Source organism: Anabrus simplex, chromosome 5 (assembly GCF_040414725.1).
Source record: "Anabrus simplex isolate iqAnaSimp1 chromosome 5, ASM4041472v1, whole genome shotgun sequence".
Taxonomy (NCBI): Eukaryota; Metazoa; Arthropoda; class Insecta; order Orthoptera; family Tettigoniidae; genus Anabrus; species Anabrus simplex.
The window spans coordinates 208,253,590-208,266,257 of record NC_090269.1 but is presented as its reverse complement, the minus strand read 5'-3'; the positions used below and the strand labels follow the sequence as shown (position 1 = coordinate 208,266,257).

The 12,668-nt window shown below is 40.8% G+C and overlaps 1 protein-coding gene across 1 annotated transcript in view; it reads right to left on the bottom strand.

Annotated features, from left to right (window-relative positions):
- Positions 1-12,668, bottom strand: part of LOC136874772 (transcription factor Sox-2) — a 237,317-nt gene that overhangs the window by 195,111 nt on the left and 29,538 nt on the right. The window lies entirely within an intron of this gene.

The following is a 12,668-nucleotide window of genomic DNA, read 5'->3' as shown; positions in this document are numbered from 1 at the left end:
CAGAGCTGTTTATCAAGATGCCCAAATTCTCCTGAATGCTATTACAACAATAAATGTGCACAATTTTGGTAACGAGTTGTATTTTAAGCATGTTAGCCAGAACTTTCGTATTTGTATTTACCGTATGTATGGAGTAGGTAGAGCATCTATTGTTCCAACTGCCGTCACAAGCTGATTCTAGTGAAAATTCTACCTAAGTAACCGTCTGGCCCCGAACCTAGGACAGTTGGATCAGATTTAACGAGCTGGACCATTCCACAGCAGTAACCTTCCCCTACCCCTCTCAGTTAGCTTTTTATTATTTTCAATTATTTTCGAAAAAATTGCCTTGAACAGGGATTTTTTTTAAATATTTGTTTCATTTGAGGAAAAGTAAATCAACAATTAATGTGGTGTTGTAACTTATGCGTGAATGGGTGGATAGCTAGTAATTGCATCGACCTTATTTGTTTAATATGCGCGCTAACTAGAAGGTTAAACAAGATGATTTCATTTGTTAACAAATCGATTGGAATAATTATTGCTTTGTTGTATGGAGCTTCGACACACAGCAAGCAAGGCCTCGGTAGCGACAAAAATGGCTCTACGCTAAATTCTGAGAGCAGCAGAAGAAGAAGAGTGGTCACGGGTAGTGTCTGTGACACAAAGACATGCATAAAGTAAGGAAACAATAGCACGGCCATTGTGTGGCTACTTAGGTCATTAGGATATGACTGCACTTTTAAAACCGTACAGCCCATTGTGAAAGGCAATAATTACTGGACATTACAGCACCTTAATGAATTCATCATTAAACCGGAGATAAGTCAATTTCAACTGGGTTTCTTCTCCGGTGTTCGTGATACATCATAATGCACTTAGAGAACAAACGGCACAAGAAAAATATTTATTATTATTACGATTTATTATTATTATTATTATTATTATTATTATTATTATTATTATTATTATTATTATTATTATTATTATTATTATTACGATATAATCCCGTGGCTAGCCAGTTGGGTTGCTGATCTTTGGTACAAGGGTTCTTGGGTTCGATTCCCGGTTGGGTCGGGGATTGTAACCTTCATTGGTTATTAACTCTAGGCCTAATTCATGAAATGAGTTTTTGCACCGTATTCAACATTATTATTATTATTATTATTATTATTATTATTATTATTATTATTATTATTACGATATAATCCCATGGCTAGCCAGTTGATTTGCTGATCTTTGGTGCAAGGATTCTTGGGTTCGATTCCCGGTTGGGTCGGGGATTGTAACCTTCATTGGTTATTAACTCTACTTCATGAAGTGAGTTTTTGCATCGTATTCAACATTAGATTTCACCCTAGGTAGGCCTCCATCCTCCAGGCGTATATCTCGCCCATGGACGTCACCTTAAAATCCTTCGCCAGGCATTACTATTACTGATCTTGCTTTCTTTCTTTCTTTCTTTCTTTCCTTCTTTCTTAATCTGTTTACCCTCCACGGTTGGTTTTTCCCTCGGATTCAACGAGGGATTACACCTCTACCGTCTCAAGTGCAGTGTCCTAGAGCGCGATACATTTGGTCTGCAGATATAACTGGGGAGGAGGACCAAGGCAGCCTCACCTGCTATGCCAAACATGGGCCTTGTGGTGATGGGAAGATTTGAAGGCATGGGCAAGGAATGTGGAAGGAAGCGGTCGTGGCCTTAAGTTAGGTACCGTACCATCCTGGCATTTGCCTGGAGGATAAGTGGGAAACCACGGAAAACCACTTCGAAGATGGCTGAGGTGGCAATCGAACCTTGTTCTATTCAGTTGACCTCACGAGGCTGAGTGGACCCCGTTCCAGCCCTCCTAGCACTTTTCAAATTTCGTGGCAGAGCCGGGAATCGAACCTGAGCCTCACGGGGTGGCAGCTAATCACACTAACCACTATACCACACAGGCGGTCTATTATTATTACTAATAGCAGTAACAGAAGACTTAACTGCCTAGATGAGGCATAAATGGCGCTACAAACAAGCAGCCTTTAACCACTAAATTCGAAAAAGAAATCCAAGGAGCTAAATTCAACTGTATGTAGGCAAAATTATTCAACCAGTGGGAATAAATCAGCACGTAAACAAAGAAAGAACTGGAAAATTACAATATATATATATATAATCACCTGGAACAGATATAGGCCGTAACAAAAAGAATTAGTCTCTCATAAAACGCTAAATTACGATACTACAACACAGTCAACAAACCAGAAGCACTTGATGCATCCGAAACTCTGATTATTGTTAACAGACCACGGATATAAAACAGCGAAAAAAAAAGGAGAGAGAAAAATCGTAAGAAAATGTCTAGGATAAAAATTCGAAAAAAAGGATTTTGGAAGCCACAAGAAATTTATCAAATCACAGATACTTAGGAGTGGTGACTTTTCGTAATAGTGATATTACGCTATTTGTTTAAAAACGTGCACTTATGTATTTTCACTTTTGCGACTGTTTAATGTGGTTTCAATACGCAACAAAGAGCGAAATTTATACTTTAATGCTATATAAATGTGAAACCGTCACTTTTTTCAAACAAAAATATTCATGTTTTGTATATTTCTTCAATTTAAACCAAGCAGTTTGTGCATCTTTTGAATGCCATTCCGAGTTTTTCCAAGTAGATCTGCATGTATTTGGTGTCATAACCGCAGTGTAGATGCTGAAGGATATTTCAATTTAATTATAATTTAATTGTAAGTGTTAGGTGAGTACGAATGACTCAAGAAAATATATAAGCATTTTCTCTAATTTCCTTCAACAGTGTCACTGGTTCATGAACTTAACCTTAGTTAATTTTCTATATTTTACTGTTATTATTCTGATTTTGCATCAAAATAAATGTTTTGTTCCCTATTTTCTTGTATGCTATATGTTTTACAAATGCACAATTTTATATTTAACGAATCTTTACTTTACTATTCTCTTCTTCTTTTTCTACCACTTTCCCCACATCTGTGGGGTCGCAGGTGCGAATTATATAGCACATTGGATTTGGCCCTGTTTTACGGCCGGGTGCCCTTCCTGACGCCAAACATTTGTGGAGGAATGTAATTACTATCACATGTTTCTGTGGTGGTTGTTAATGTGGTGTCTTGTGTGAATATGAAGAGGGGAGTGTTGGGACACATACAAACAACCAGCCCCCGAGCCAAAAGAATTAATCACACGCGATAAAAATCTCTGACCCGGCCGGAAATCGAACCCGGGACCCTCTGAACCGAAGGCCTCAACGCTGTCAATTCAGGCAAGGAGTTGGACATTTTTACCTATTATCTCTGTGAAAATGGAATATTAATTTCACATTAATATTATGAAAATATAATTACCTATTTATGAGAATTATCTCTAATTCTGTGTGTTTAGTTAAAACGCCATAAAATGTTAAATTACAAATGTACAAACACTGGTTAATGGTACGTTTACGAATCAAAATGTAAAATTTCTGATTTCGAAACAACAAAAATCACTGTCCTCACAGATACGGTTAGAAGGAGGCGATTAAAATTCTACGGACACTTAAACAGATAGGATAAAATGAAGCTTGACTTCTACATCTCGCAAAAATCACAACACTTGATCAGTAAGGGTGGAGATATTCACAACAGGGATATTACGCAAGAATTAAATGTAGCATACCTAATTTTTTTTTCTATTTGCCCTGCATCGCACGGACACAGACAGGTCTTGTGGCGACGATGCGATAGGAAAGATCTTAAAGTGGGAAGGAAGCGGCATGGCCTTAATTAAGGTACAGATCCAGCATTTTCCTGGAGTGAACATGGAAAACCATGGAAAACCATATTCAGAGCTGCCGATAGTGGGGTTCGCCTCACTATCTCACTAACACAGTTGCACGACTCTAACCACACAGCCAACTTGCTCTGTATCATGCACCTATAAATTGTACATTTATATATTCTGCACTATTGTATAAAAATGTTCAGTGTGTACCGAGTCTTACTGGCTACAATCATTGGAATGGGGTATTTCTTTCTTTCTTTCTTAATCTGCTTACCCTCCAGGGTTGGTTTTCCCCTCGGACTCAGCGAGGGATCCCACTCCTACCACCTCAAGGGCAGTGTCCTGGAGTGTGAGACTGTGGGTCGGGGATACAACTAGGGAGGATGACCAGTACCTCGTCCAGGCGGCCTCACCTACTATGCTGGACAGGGGCCTTGTCGGGGGATGGGAAGATGTTACATAGACAAGGAAGAGGGAAGGAAGCGGCCGTGGCCTTATGTTAGGTACCATCCCGGCATTTGCCTGGAGAAGAATTGGGAAACCACAGAAAACCACTTCGAGGATGGCTGAGGTGGGAATCGAACCCAGCTCTACTCAATTGACCTTCCGAGGCTGAGTGGACCCCGTTCCAGCCCTCGTACCACTTTTCAAATTTTCAACACCAGGATTACCGGGCGAGTTGGCCGTGCGCGTAGAGGCGCGCGGCTGTGAGCTTGCATCCGGGAGATAGTAGGTTCGAATCCCACTATCGGCAGCCCTGAAGATGGTTTTCCGTGGTTTCCCATTTTCACACCAGGCAAATGCTGGGGCTGTACCTTAATTAAGGCCACGGCCGCTTCCTTCCAACTCCTAGCCCTTTCCTATCCCATCGTCGCCATAAGACCTATCTGTGTCGGTGCGACGTAAAGCCCCTAGCAAAAAAAAACACCAGGATTGGTCAGATCAGAGAAAGTCCGAAATGCAGCATCACTTCTTAGGTGCTAGGCATAAAAATTTGGTCTTGACACAAACATTGAATCTCGAACAATACTTATTGAATAATTGCATTAAACATTTTAGGCATATTGGATTGCAAAGTTATTATTATTATTATTATTATTATTATTATTATTATTATTATTATTATTATTATTATTATTATTATTATTATTTCTAGCTGCCTCTGTGGATCCGTGGTAGAGTGTCTGTCTCCGGATCCCAAGATAGCGGGTTCAAACCCGGCAGGGGTAGTCGGATTTTTGAAGGGCGGAGAAAAGTCCACTCGACACTCCATGTACGATGTCGGCATGTAAAAAAAGATCTCTGGTGATACATTTGGTGTTTACCAGACAAAATTAATTAAATCTCAGCCATAGACGCCCATGAGAGATCCGGTTTACTCTGTCTGCCATCTAGTGGGCCTAGAGTAAAACGGAACGTCGAAATTGACGAGCAGACAGCCAGATGGCGTCAAATCGAAATGTCTGCACACGGTAGCTGAGGCCATACGATTATGATTATTATTATTATTTCTGACGCTCTTTCCAAATTCTGGTAGGGTCACGGGTGCGATGTATTGTACACTTTTGATGGCAGTAAGTCATACATATCGACCTAAGAACATAATGGAGAAAATATGGCGTCAAACCTGACCACTTACCTGCTCGAAGTAAGGGTCACGAGATATACCAATCACTCATAAAGAATCTATGCACTGTTTAGTTGTAGGATACGCCTAAAACCTAATTAACGCCAACAATGTATCAAATTTCCATTTGAGAAATTCAAATGTTCATAAATATGCTATGCAGTAAATAATTCAAATTGATAGCGATTAACTTATTTGTATCTACGAGAGCCATCTGTGTGGAATTTGGAGTCGACAAGTGTAGTAATCATTGCGTCGAAAGGAGGAACGAATCCAGGGTCTATGAAACTGCCAAGAATGAAATAATGTATGATGAAATACATCATTTCTTCTACATGTCTGTCAGTGTCATGGGCATCCATCAGTAGGACTACTTCCTATCAGATCGAACATCTGTACTCTAAGGCCTCTTTGATAATATGTCTTTACGTCATGGCCATCCATCAATACTTAACCTCACAGCCTGCACAATTGCTGGGTAACATCGCGTCATACATTTTCCATCGCTAATTTCGCGATGCAAAATATAGGCTGTTCCCCAGCCGTAAAACATACATATTTATGTCAAATCTAATTCTACTGGTAAGGTTTTTAAAACGTCAATAAAATTATGCCGATGCTGATGAAATGGTTTTGCGAGTCCTAAATAGGAACAAGGCACCTGGAATATTGATGGCATACGCTCAGAATTACTGAGCACCTTAGAAGAAACCAGCGTGGGAAGGTTATTCCATTTAGTGTACAAGTCGTATGCTACAGGAGAAGTGCCATCCGATTTAAGAAAATGTTGTTACAACTATTCTCAAGTGATCATGTGCTGACAAGTGTGAATTCTATCGCTCGATTAGTTTAGTATCTCACGTCTCCAAATTTTAACACGAAGATTATTGTTTACAGTGGAATGGAAAGACAAGTTGGAGCTGAGTTGGGAGAAGATCGATTTGGCTTCAGAAGAAATGTATGAATACCGCAAGCAATCCTGACTATACGTCCAATCTTAGCGAATCGAATTTAGAAAGACAAGTCTACGTAAATGGCATTCGTAAGTCTAAAATTGGCATTCGGTAATCTCCATTAGACCAGACTATTAGAGATTGTGAAACTGATCGGGATCCGATACCGAGAAAAAGAATGTATATACAATCTGTACACAAATCAGCCTACAGTGATGAGAATCGATGGCTATGAGAAAGAAGCAACAATCCAAAATGCAGTTAGGCAAGCCTGCAATTTTTCGCCTCTGCTTTTCAATGTTTACATAGAATAACCGGTGTAAAAAATAAAATAGGAATTTGGAGAAGGAATCACAATCCAAGGAGAGGAATTCAAAACTTCTGGGATTTACTGATGATATTGTTATTTGAGTCTGCATAAGATCTGAAGAAATTGCCCGATTGTATGGATACAGTCTTGGAGAATGAGTAGAAGATGAAAATAAATAAATCTAAAACAGAAGTAATGGAGTGCAGGCGAGTGAAATCACGTGATGCACGAAATATGAAATGAAGTCATAAAGGAAGTAGGGATGTAGATGAATTCTGTTACATGTTTAGTAGAATAACTAATAGTGACAGAAGTAAGGAGGACATAAAATGCAGCAGGGAAGAGCTTCCTTAAGAAAATAAATTTGTTCACTTCGAGCATCGAAATAGGATTTTTTTTTTTTTTGCTTTACGTCGCACCGACACAGATAGATATTATGGCGACGATGGGACAGGAAAGGGCTAGGAATGGGAAGGAAGCGGCCGTGGCCTTAATTAAGGTACAGCCCCAGCATTTGCCTGGTGTGAAAATGGGAAACCATGGAAAACCATTTTCAGGGCTGCCGACAGTGAGGTTCGAACCTACTATCTCCCGAATAATGGATACTGGCCGCACTTAAGCGGCTGTAGCTATCGAGCTCGGTAAAACAGGAATTATAAAGATGTTTTTAAAGACTTTCGTCTAGAGCGTGATATTGTATGGGAGTGAAACAAGGACGATAACTAGCTCAGAAAGCAATAGAAGCTTTCGAAATATGGTGTTACATACAAATGCTGTAGGTGAGATGGGTAGATCGAATCACGAATGAAGAGATACTGAATCGAATTTGTCGGAAGACAACGACTTGGTGAAATTTGGCCAGAAAAAGGGATAGAATGATAGGACACATCCTATGAGAACCTGACATGCTCAGTTAGTTTCTGACAGACGTTTAGGCGATAAAAACGACAAGTAGACCAAGTGATGAATATGACAAAGAGATTAGATGTCCTATGCAGTAGTTACATAGAAATAAAAATGCTAGCACAGGACAGGATGGCATGGAGGCTGCATCAAATCGATTGATGACCCAAACAACACAACATTATTATTTGTTAAGTGCAAGAATAGTGTATTGTTGTCAGACTGGAATTTAGCAGTCATGATTAATTAGAACATTTTAGGCACCCACATACTGTATTTCTTTCTGCCGCCATGGCGACTGGGTGCCTGAGATTTGTCAAGCCCCTATTATTATTATTATTATTGATTCGTTATGGAAAACCATTGAACTTATTTATCACAATGTTTCGTTTGTTTTAATACGTAGTAATACTCCATGTCGGCCTCTGTGGCGTAGTGGTTAGTGTGATTAGCTGGCACCCCCGAAGACCCGGGTTCGATTCCCGGCTCTGCTACGAAATTTGAAAAGTGGTTCGAGAGCTGGAACGGGGTCCACTCAGCCTCGGTAGGTCAATTGAGTAGAGGTGGGTTCGATTCCCACCTCAGCCATCCCTGGAAGTGGTTTTCCATGATTTCCCACTTCTCGTCCAGACAAATGCCGGGATGGTATCTAACTTAAGGCCACGGCCGCTTCCTTCCCTTTTCCTTGTCTGTCCCTTCCAATCTTCCCATCTCCCAATAAGGCCCCAGTTCAGCATAGCAGGTGAGGCCGCCTGGGCAAGGTACTGGTCATCCTCCTCAGATGTATCCCCCGACCTAATGTCTCACACTCCAGGACACTGCCCTTGAGACGTGAGAGGTGGGATCCCTCGCTGAGTCCGAGGGGAAAACCAACCCTGGAGGGTAAGCAAATTAAGAAAGATTGATCTTTTACGAGTCATTAAATCTACCACCATGAGTCTGACCCATTTTTTCATTTTATTTTCTTCACAATTCTGCCTTAAAACGCACCGACACAGATATGACTTATGCCAACGATGTGATAGGAAAGGGAAGGACGCGACTGTGGACTTATTTAAGGTTGAGCTCCAGCATTTTGATGTGAAAATGGGAAACCACGTAAAACCATCTTCACGCCTGCCGACAGTGGAGTTTGAACCCACTACGTGACTGGCGTACTTTAAATCTTCATATACTATTGGACTGAGCTGGGATCGAACCCGCCAACTTGACCTCAGCGGGCCAGGTCTCTATAGTCTGGTGTACCCTTTCCACCGAAAAACTTATAAAAGAGACTTCTACTATAGGCCTACTTCTAGAGAGGCATATTGTCTTAGGATTCACTTATCCTACACCAGAAATGAGAATCGGGTAAACTACTACGAACAAAGGCTGTCGGACATAAATTTAACAACTCCACCCCAATTATTAGAGTGTTAAGTTTAAGAACAGTGGAAGATTTTCCCTTCGCTCCTCCAGGAGTCTTCATGGCCTGTTCGGAGATGATTTTGCTTTATATTTTAGTTACAGTAGTAGTCCTCTTTGTAGTAGGAGTACATAGCAGTAAAAGTAGAAAATTTCATGAACCAATCCCTTCTAACTTTCGTTAAACGAGTGAACTCGCATCCCCAAGTTCCATAATTTACAATTGAGTAATAGAACCTTTCAGCGTACAGTATCGGTGTCCCTTTTATACCAACTCTGAATATAATATGATGAGATTATATATCATTTAAAGTCATCTGGAACTGTTTTTAAGCAAATTTCAAATTAACGTAGTGGACGGGCAGCGCAATAACAGAGGATATCAGGCACAAATTATGTGCGCGTACCTTATGATCACGTTTCTACGACAGAGTAACTGATATGTTATAAGACATGGCAGTTTATGTGTAGAGTATGTCCATATTATAGAACAGAAAAGCATTTTTTTAAAATCAAATTCCCACGAGCAAGACAGAACATGTTACTTAGAGCATTTATTTCCGAGTGATTACACGATGTTTGATATCAATAACCGGTGTTTCTCGCTTAGCAATCGAAAGTGCAAGCATTTCCTTCCGGAATGCTTTAAGTGCATGAACGTTACATGGTCATTGCTCATATTAAGTATAATATTTTACAAGGATAACGAACAGCTACGGTTACAATACATTGTATGTAATAATGATAACGATGATACTCTTCTTGGCAGATTTTGTCCACGTTTGGTTCATTTTGATTCTTGCTTACTTGCTTGCTTGTTTATCACAATACGCACACTCTTCATTTATACAAAATCTAACATACCACACTACCTGCCACAACAAGAACACATAATGACTGGATTCATCCCACAACATACAGTTGGTGTTAGAAAGGGTATCTGGTATAGAACTGGGCCAAGTACACATGTGCTACAGATATCGCCCCCTCGACTCGACCAGTATGTGATAAAAAGAGGCGGAGAATGCATGGTGTTATTTTTGGTTAATTGCTCTTCCATTGTTACAGATATTAAGAGATGCCACTAAAATGATTTCTTTCTCTCTAAGATGAGTTTTCTTCGTGTAAGCAATAAATCTTGCAGTTTTATGTGACTGTTGATATCGTGACCACCTCCACGGGCATCCACAACCTCAATGTACATCGTTATAAACATAAACAAAAGGTTAGTTTTACGAAATATACAGGAAAAATGGATGTGAAATTCGTCATAATCTCACGAAGCAATGTTTAGTGACAGGATAACTTCCAATGAAATACTGCCAATGGACTCTCAATACAATATGGTCAGACACTTTTCAGCAAGATTGCAAATAACGATGGCAGAAAGAGAAATAAGTTCATTACATTTATGGGAAAGCTTAAGAAGGAATGAGAAAAGAAAACAACTTGATGGTTGATCTGTTCCTATTTTGACAGGCCATTCTGAGTGGTAAAACCGTGTCTATTTCTTCAGCAGTATCCCACGACAAATCCATTGGCAATATCATTGGTTAGCGCACAGAATATTACTGAAAGCAAAGCCCTTTAATATAAGTGTTTGTGCCATTCACATCGATGTTTGGTTCCTTAAAGCATCATCACCACCTTACTAATTTAAATATTTAATATTTCTAGACTCATACTGAAACAAATTACAATACTGAATTTTCGTATTCCTAACACTCTTCTTTTAAGCATATTTCTTAGCGTATCATCTTCCCTCAGTGCTGCGTTAGAACACACCCAAGGAGAGGACCAGGAACCTACCGGCTTACGGGGTCGATCCAGAGTGTAGATTTTTTTCATTTATCTCCTGCACTCCTGAAAAATGTTGCGATAGCACCTGAATTCCTTCTATATTATTACCTACTATTTGCGATATTATCCCAGTCCTCCATCGGATATTTTTAATTTTATGTTTAGCCTTTCCCATACATTTGGAAAACATATTTTCTTTTTGACATCGATATTTGTAATGTTACACGAAACTCGTTGACTATACCGTATTGGAAGTTCATGATATATTCCGGCCACTAATCATTCTCTACCCATTTTTTCAAGCATGTGTTGTAGAACTAAGCCTTCCGTCTATACCGGTTACGTTGCGTTTGTGAACGCCCGTGTCTGTAATCATGATATCAACAGTCACGTAAAACTACAAGCTTGACCACTGTGCGGTACCTATTTCAACACAGGACCGCAATAATTATCTTAGAATAATGCCACGTTAACTTCTATCGACGTCTCAAATTACGGCCAATCGTAAGAAGCGGCTAAAAACGGGTGACAGGGGTCCCTCAAATTGAGAAAATAGGTTGGCAACCACGGGGCCCCCACCTGAGTCTAACATTATTTCCGCTTGTGCCAGGCTCCTCGCTTTTATCTCTTCTATCCGACCTACTCTAGAAAACTGTTATTCTCTTGGCCAAGGATGTCTTTCAAAATAGTCTTTCCCTTTCTTTTCCGATACATTCATTCTTCGAAATGGCAGAGCTTTTCCTTTTTTAGCGTTTTACTTGTTATTAAAGTTAAGGTGAGAAGACTGGCTAATGAGCATTTAATTTTCACGACCGGGCTAGTTGGCCGTGCGGTTATAGGCGCGCGGCTGTGAGCTTGCATCCGAGAGATAGTGGGTTCGAATCCCAGTGTCGGCAGCCCTGAAGAAGGTTTTCTGTGGTTTCCCATTTTCATCTCAGGCAAATACTGGAGTTGTACCTTAATTAATACCACGGCCCCTTCCTTCCAACTCCTAGGCCTTTCCTATCCCATCGTCGCCATAAGACCTGTCTGTGTTGGTGCGACGTAAAGCCACTAGGAAAAAGAAAATTCACGATCGCATTGTACTCGATATAAATCGTCGGTGAAGAAGCAATACATTGTGAACAAGTTACATAAGCGTTAGAGGGTGGTCACACTGGTAAATAATTTGAAAAAATCAATCAATATCTGACGCCGTTTTCATTTTATCAGCTGCTGAAGTTGGCCAATCAGATAGCTTCGCCGGCGATTTGAAATGGCCACTGAGAGGCAATGTTGCTAAATCTGTACGAGGCTTAGGACCGGGCTGAGGGCAACAATTGCATTTTTGCTAGTTGCTTTACTTCGCACCGACACAGATAGGTCTTATGACGACGATGGGACAGGAAAGGGCTAGGAATGGGAAGGAAGCGGCCGTGGCCTTAATTAAGGTACAGCCCCAGCATATGCCTGGTGTAATAATAATTTCGTGTGGCTATTTCTAGCCGAGTGCAGCCCTTGTAAGGCAGACCCTCCGATGAGGGTAGGCGGCATCTGCCATGTGTAGGTAACTGCGTGTTAGTGTGGTGGAGGATAGTGTTGTGTGTGGTGTGTGAGTTGCAGGGATGTTGGGGACAGCACAAACACCCAGCCCCAGGGCCATTGGAATTAACGAATGAAGGTTAAAATCCCCGACCCGGCCGGAAATCGAACCCGGCACCCTCTGAACCGAAGGCAGTGCGCTGACCATTCAGCTAACGAGTCCGACATTTGCCTGGTGTGAAAATGGGGAAACCACGGAAAACCATCTTCAGGGGTGCCGACAGTAGTGTTCGAACCCACTATCTCCCGAATACTGGATATTGGCCGCACTTAAGCGACTGCAGCTATCGAGCTCGGTAGCAAGAACTGAAGAAGAAACTTCGCCAGGGG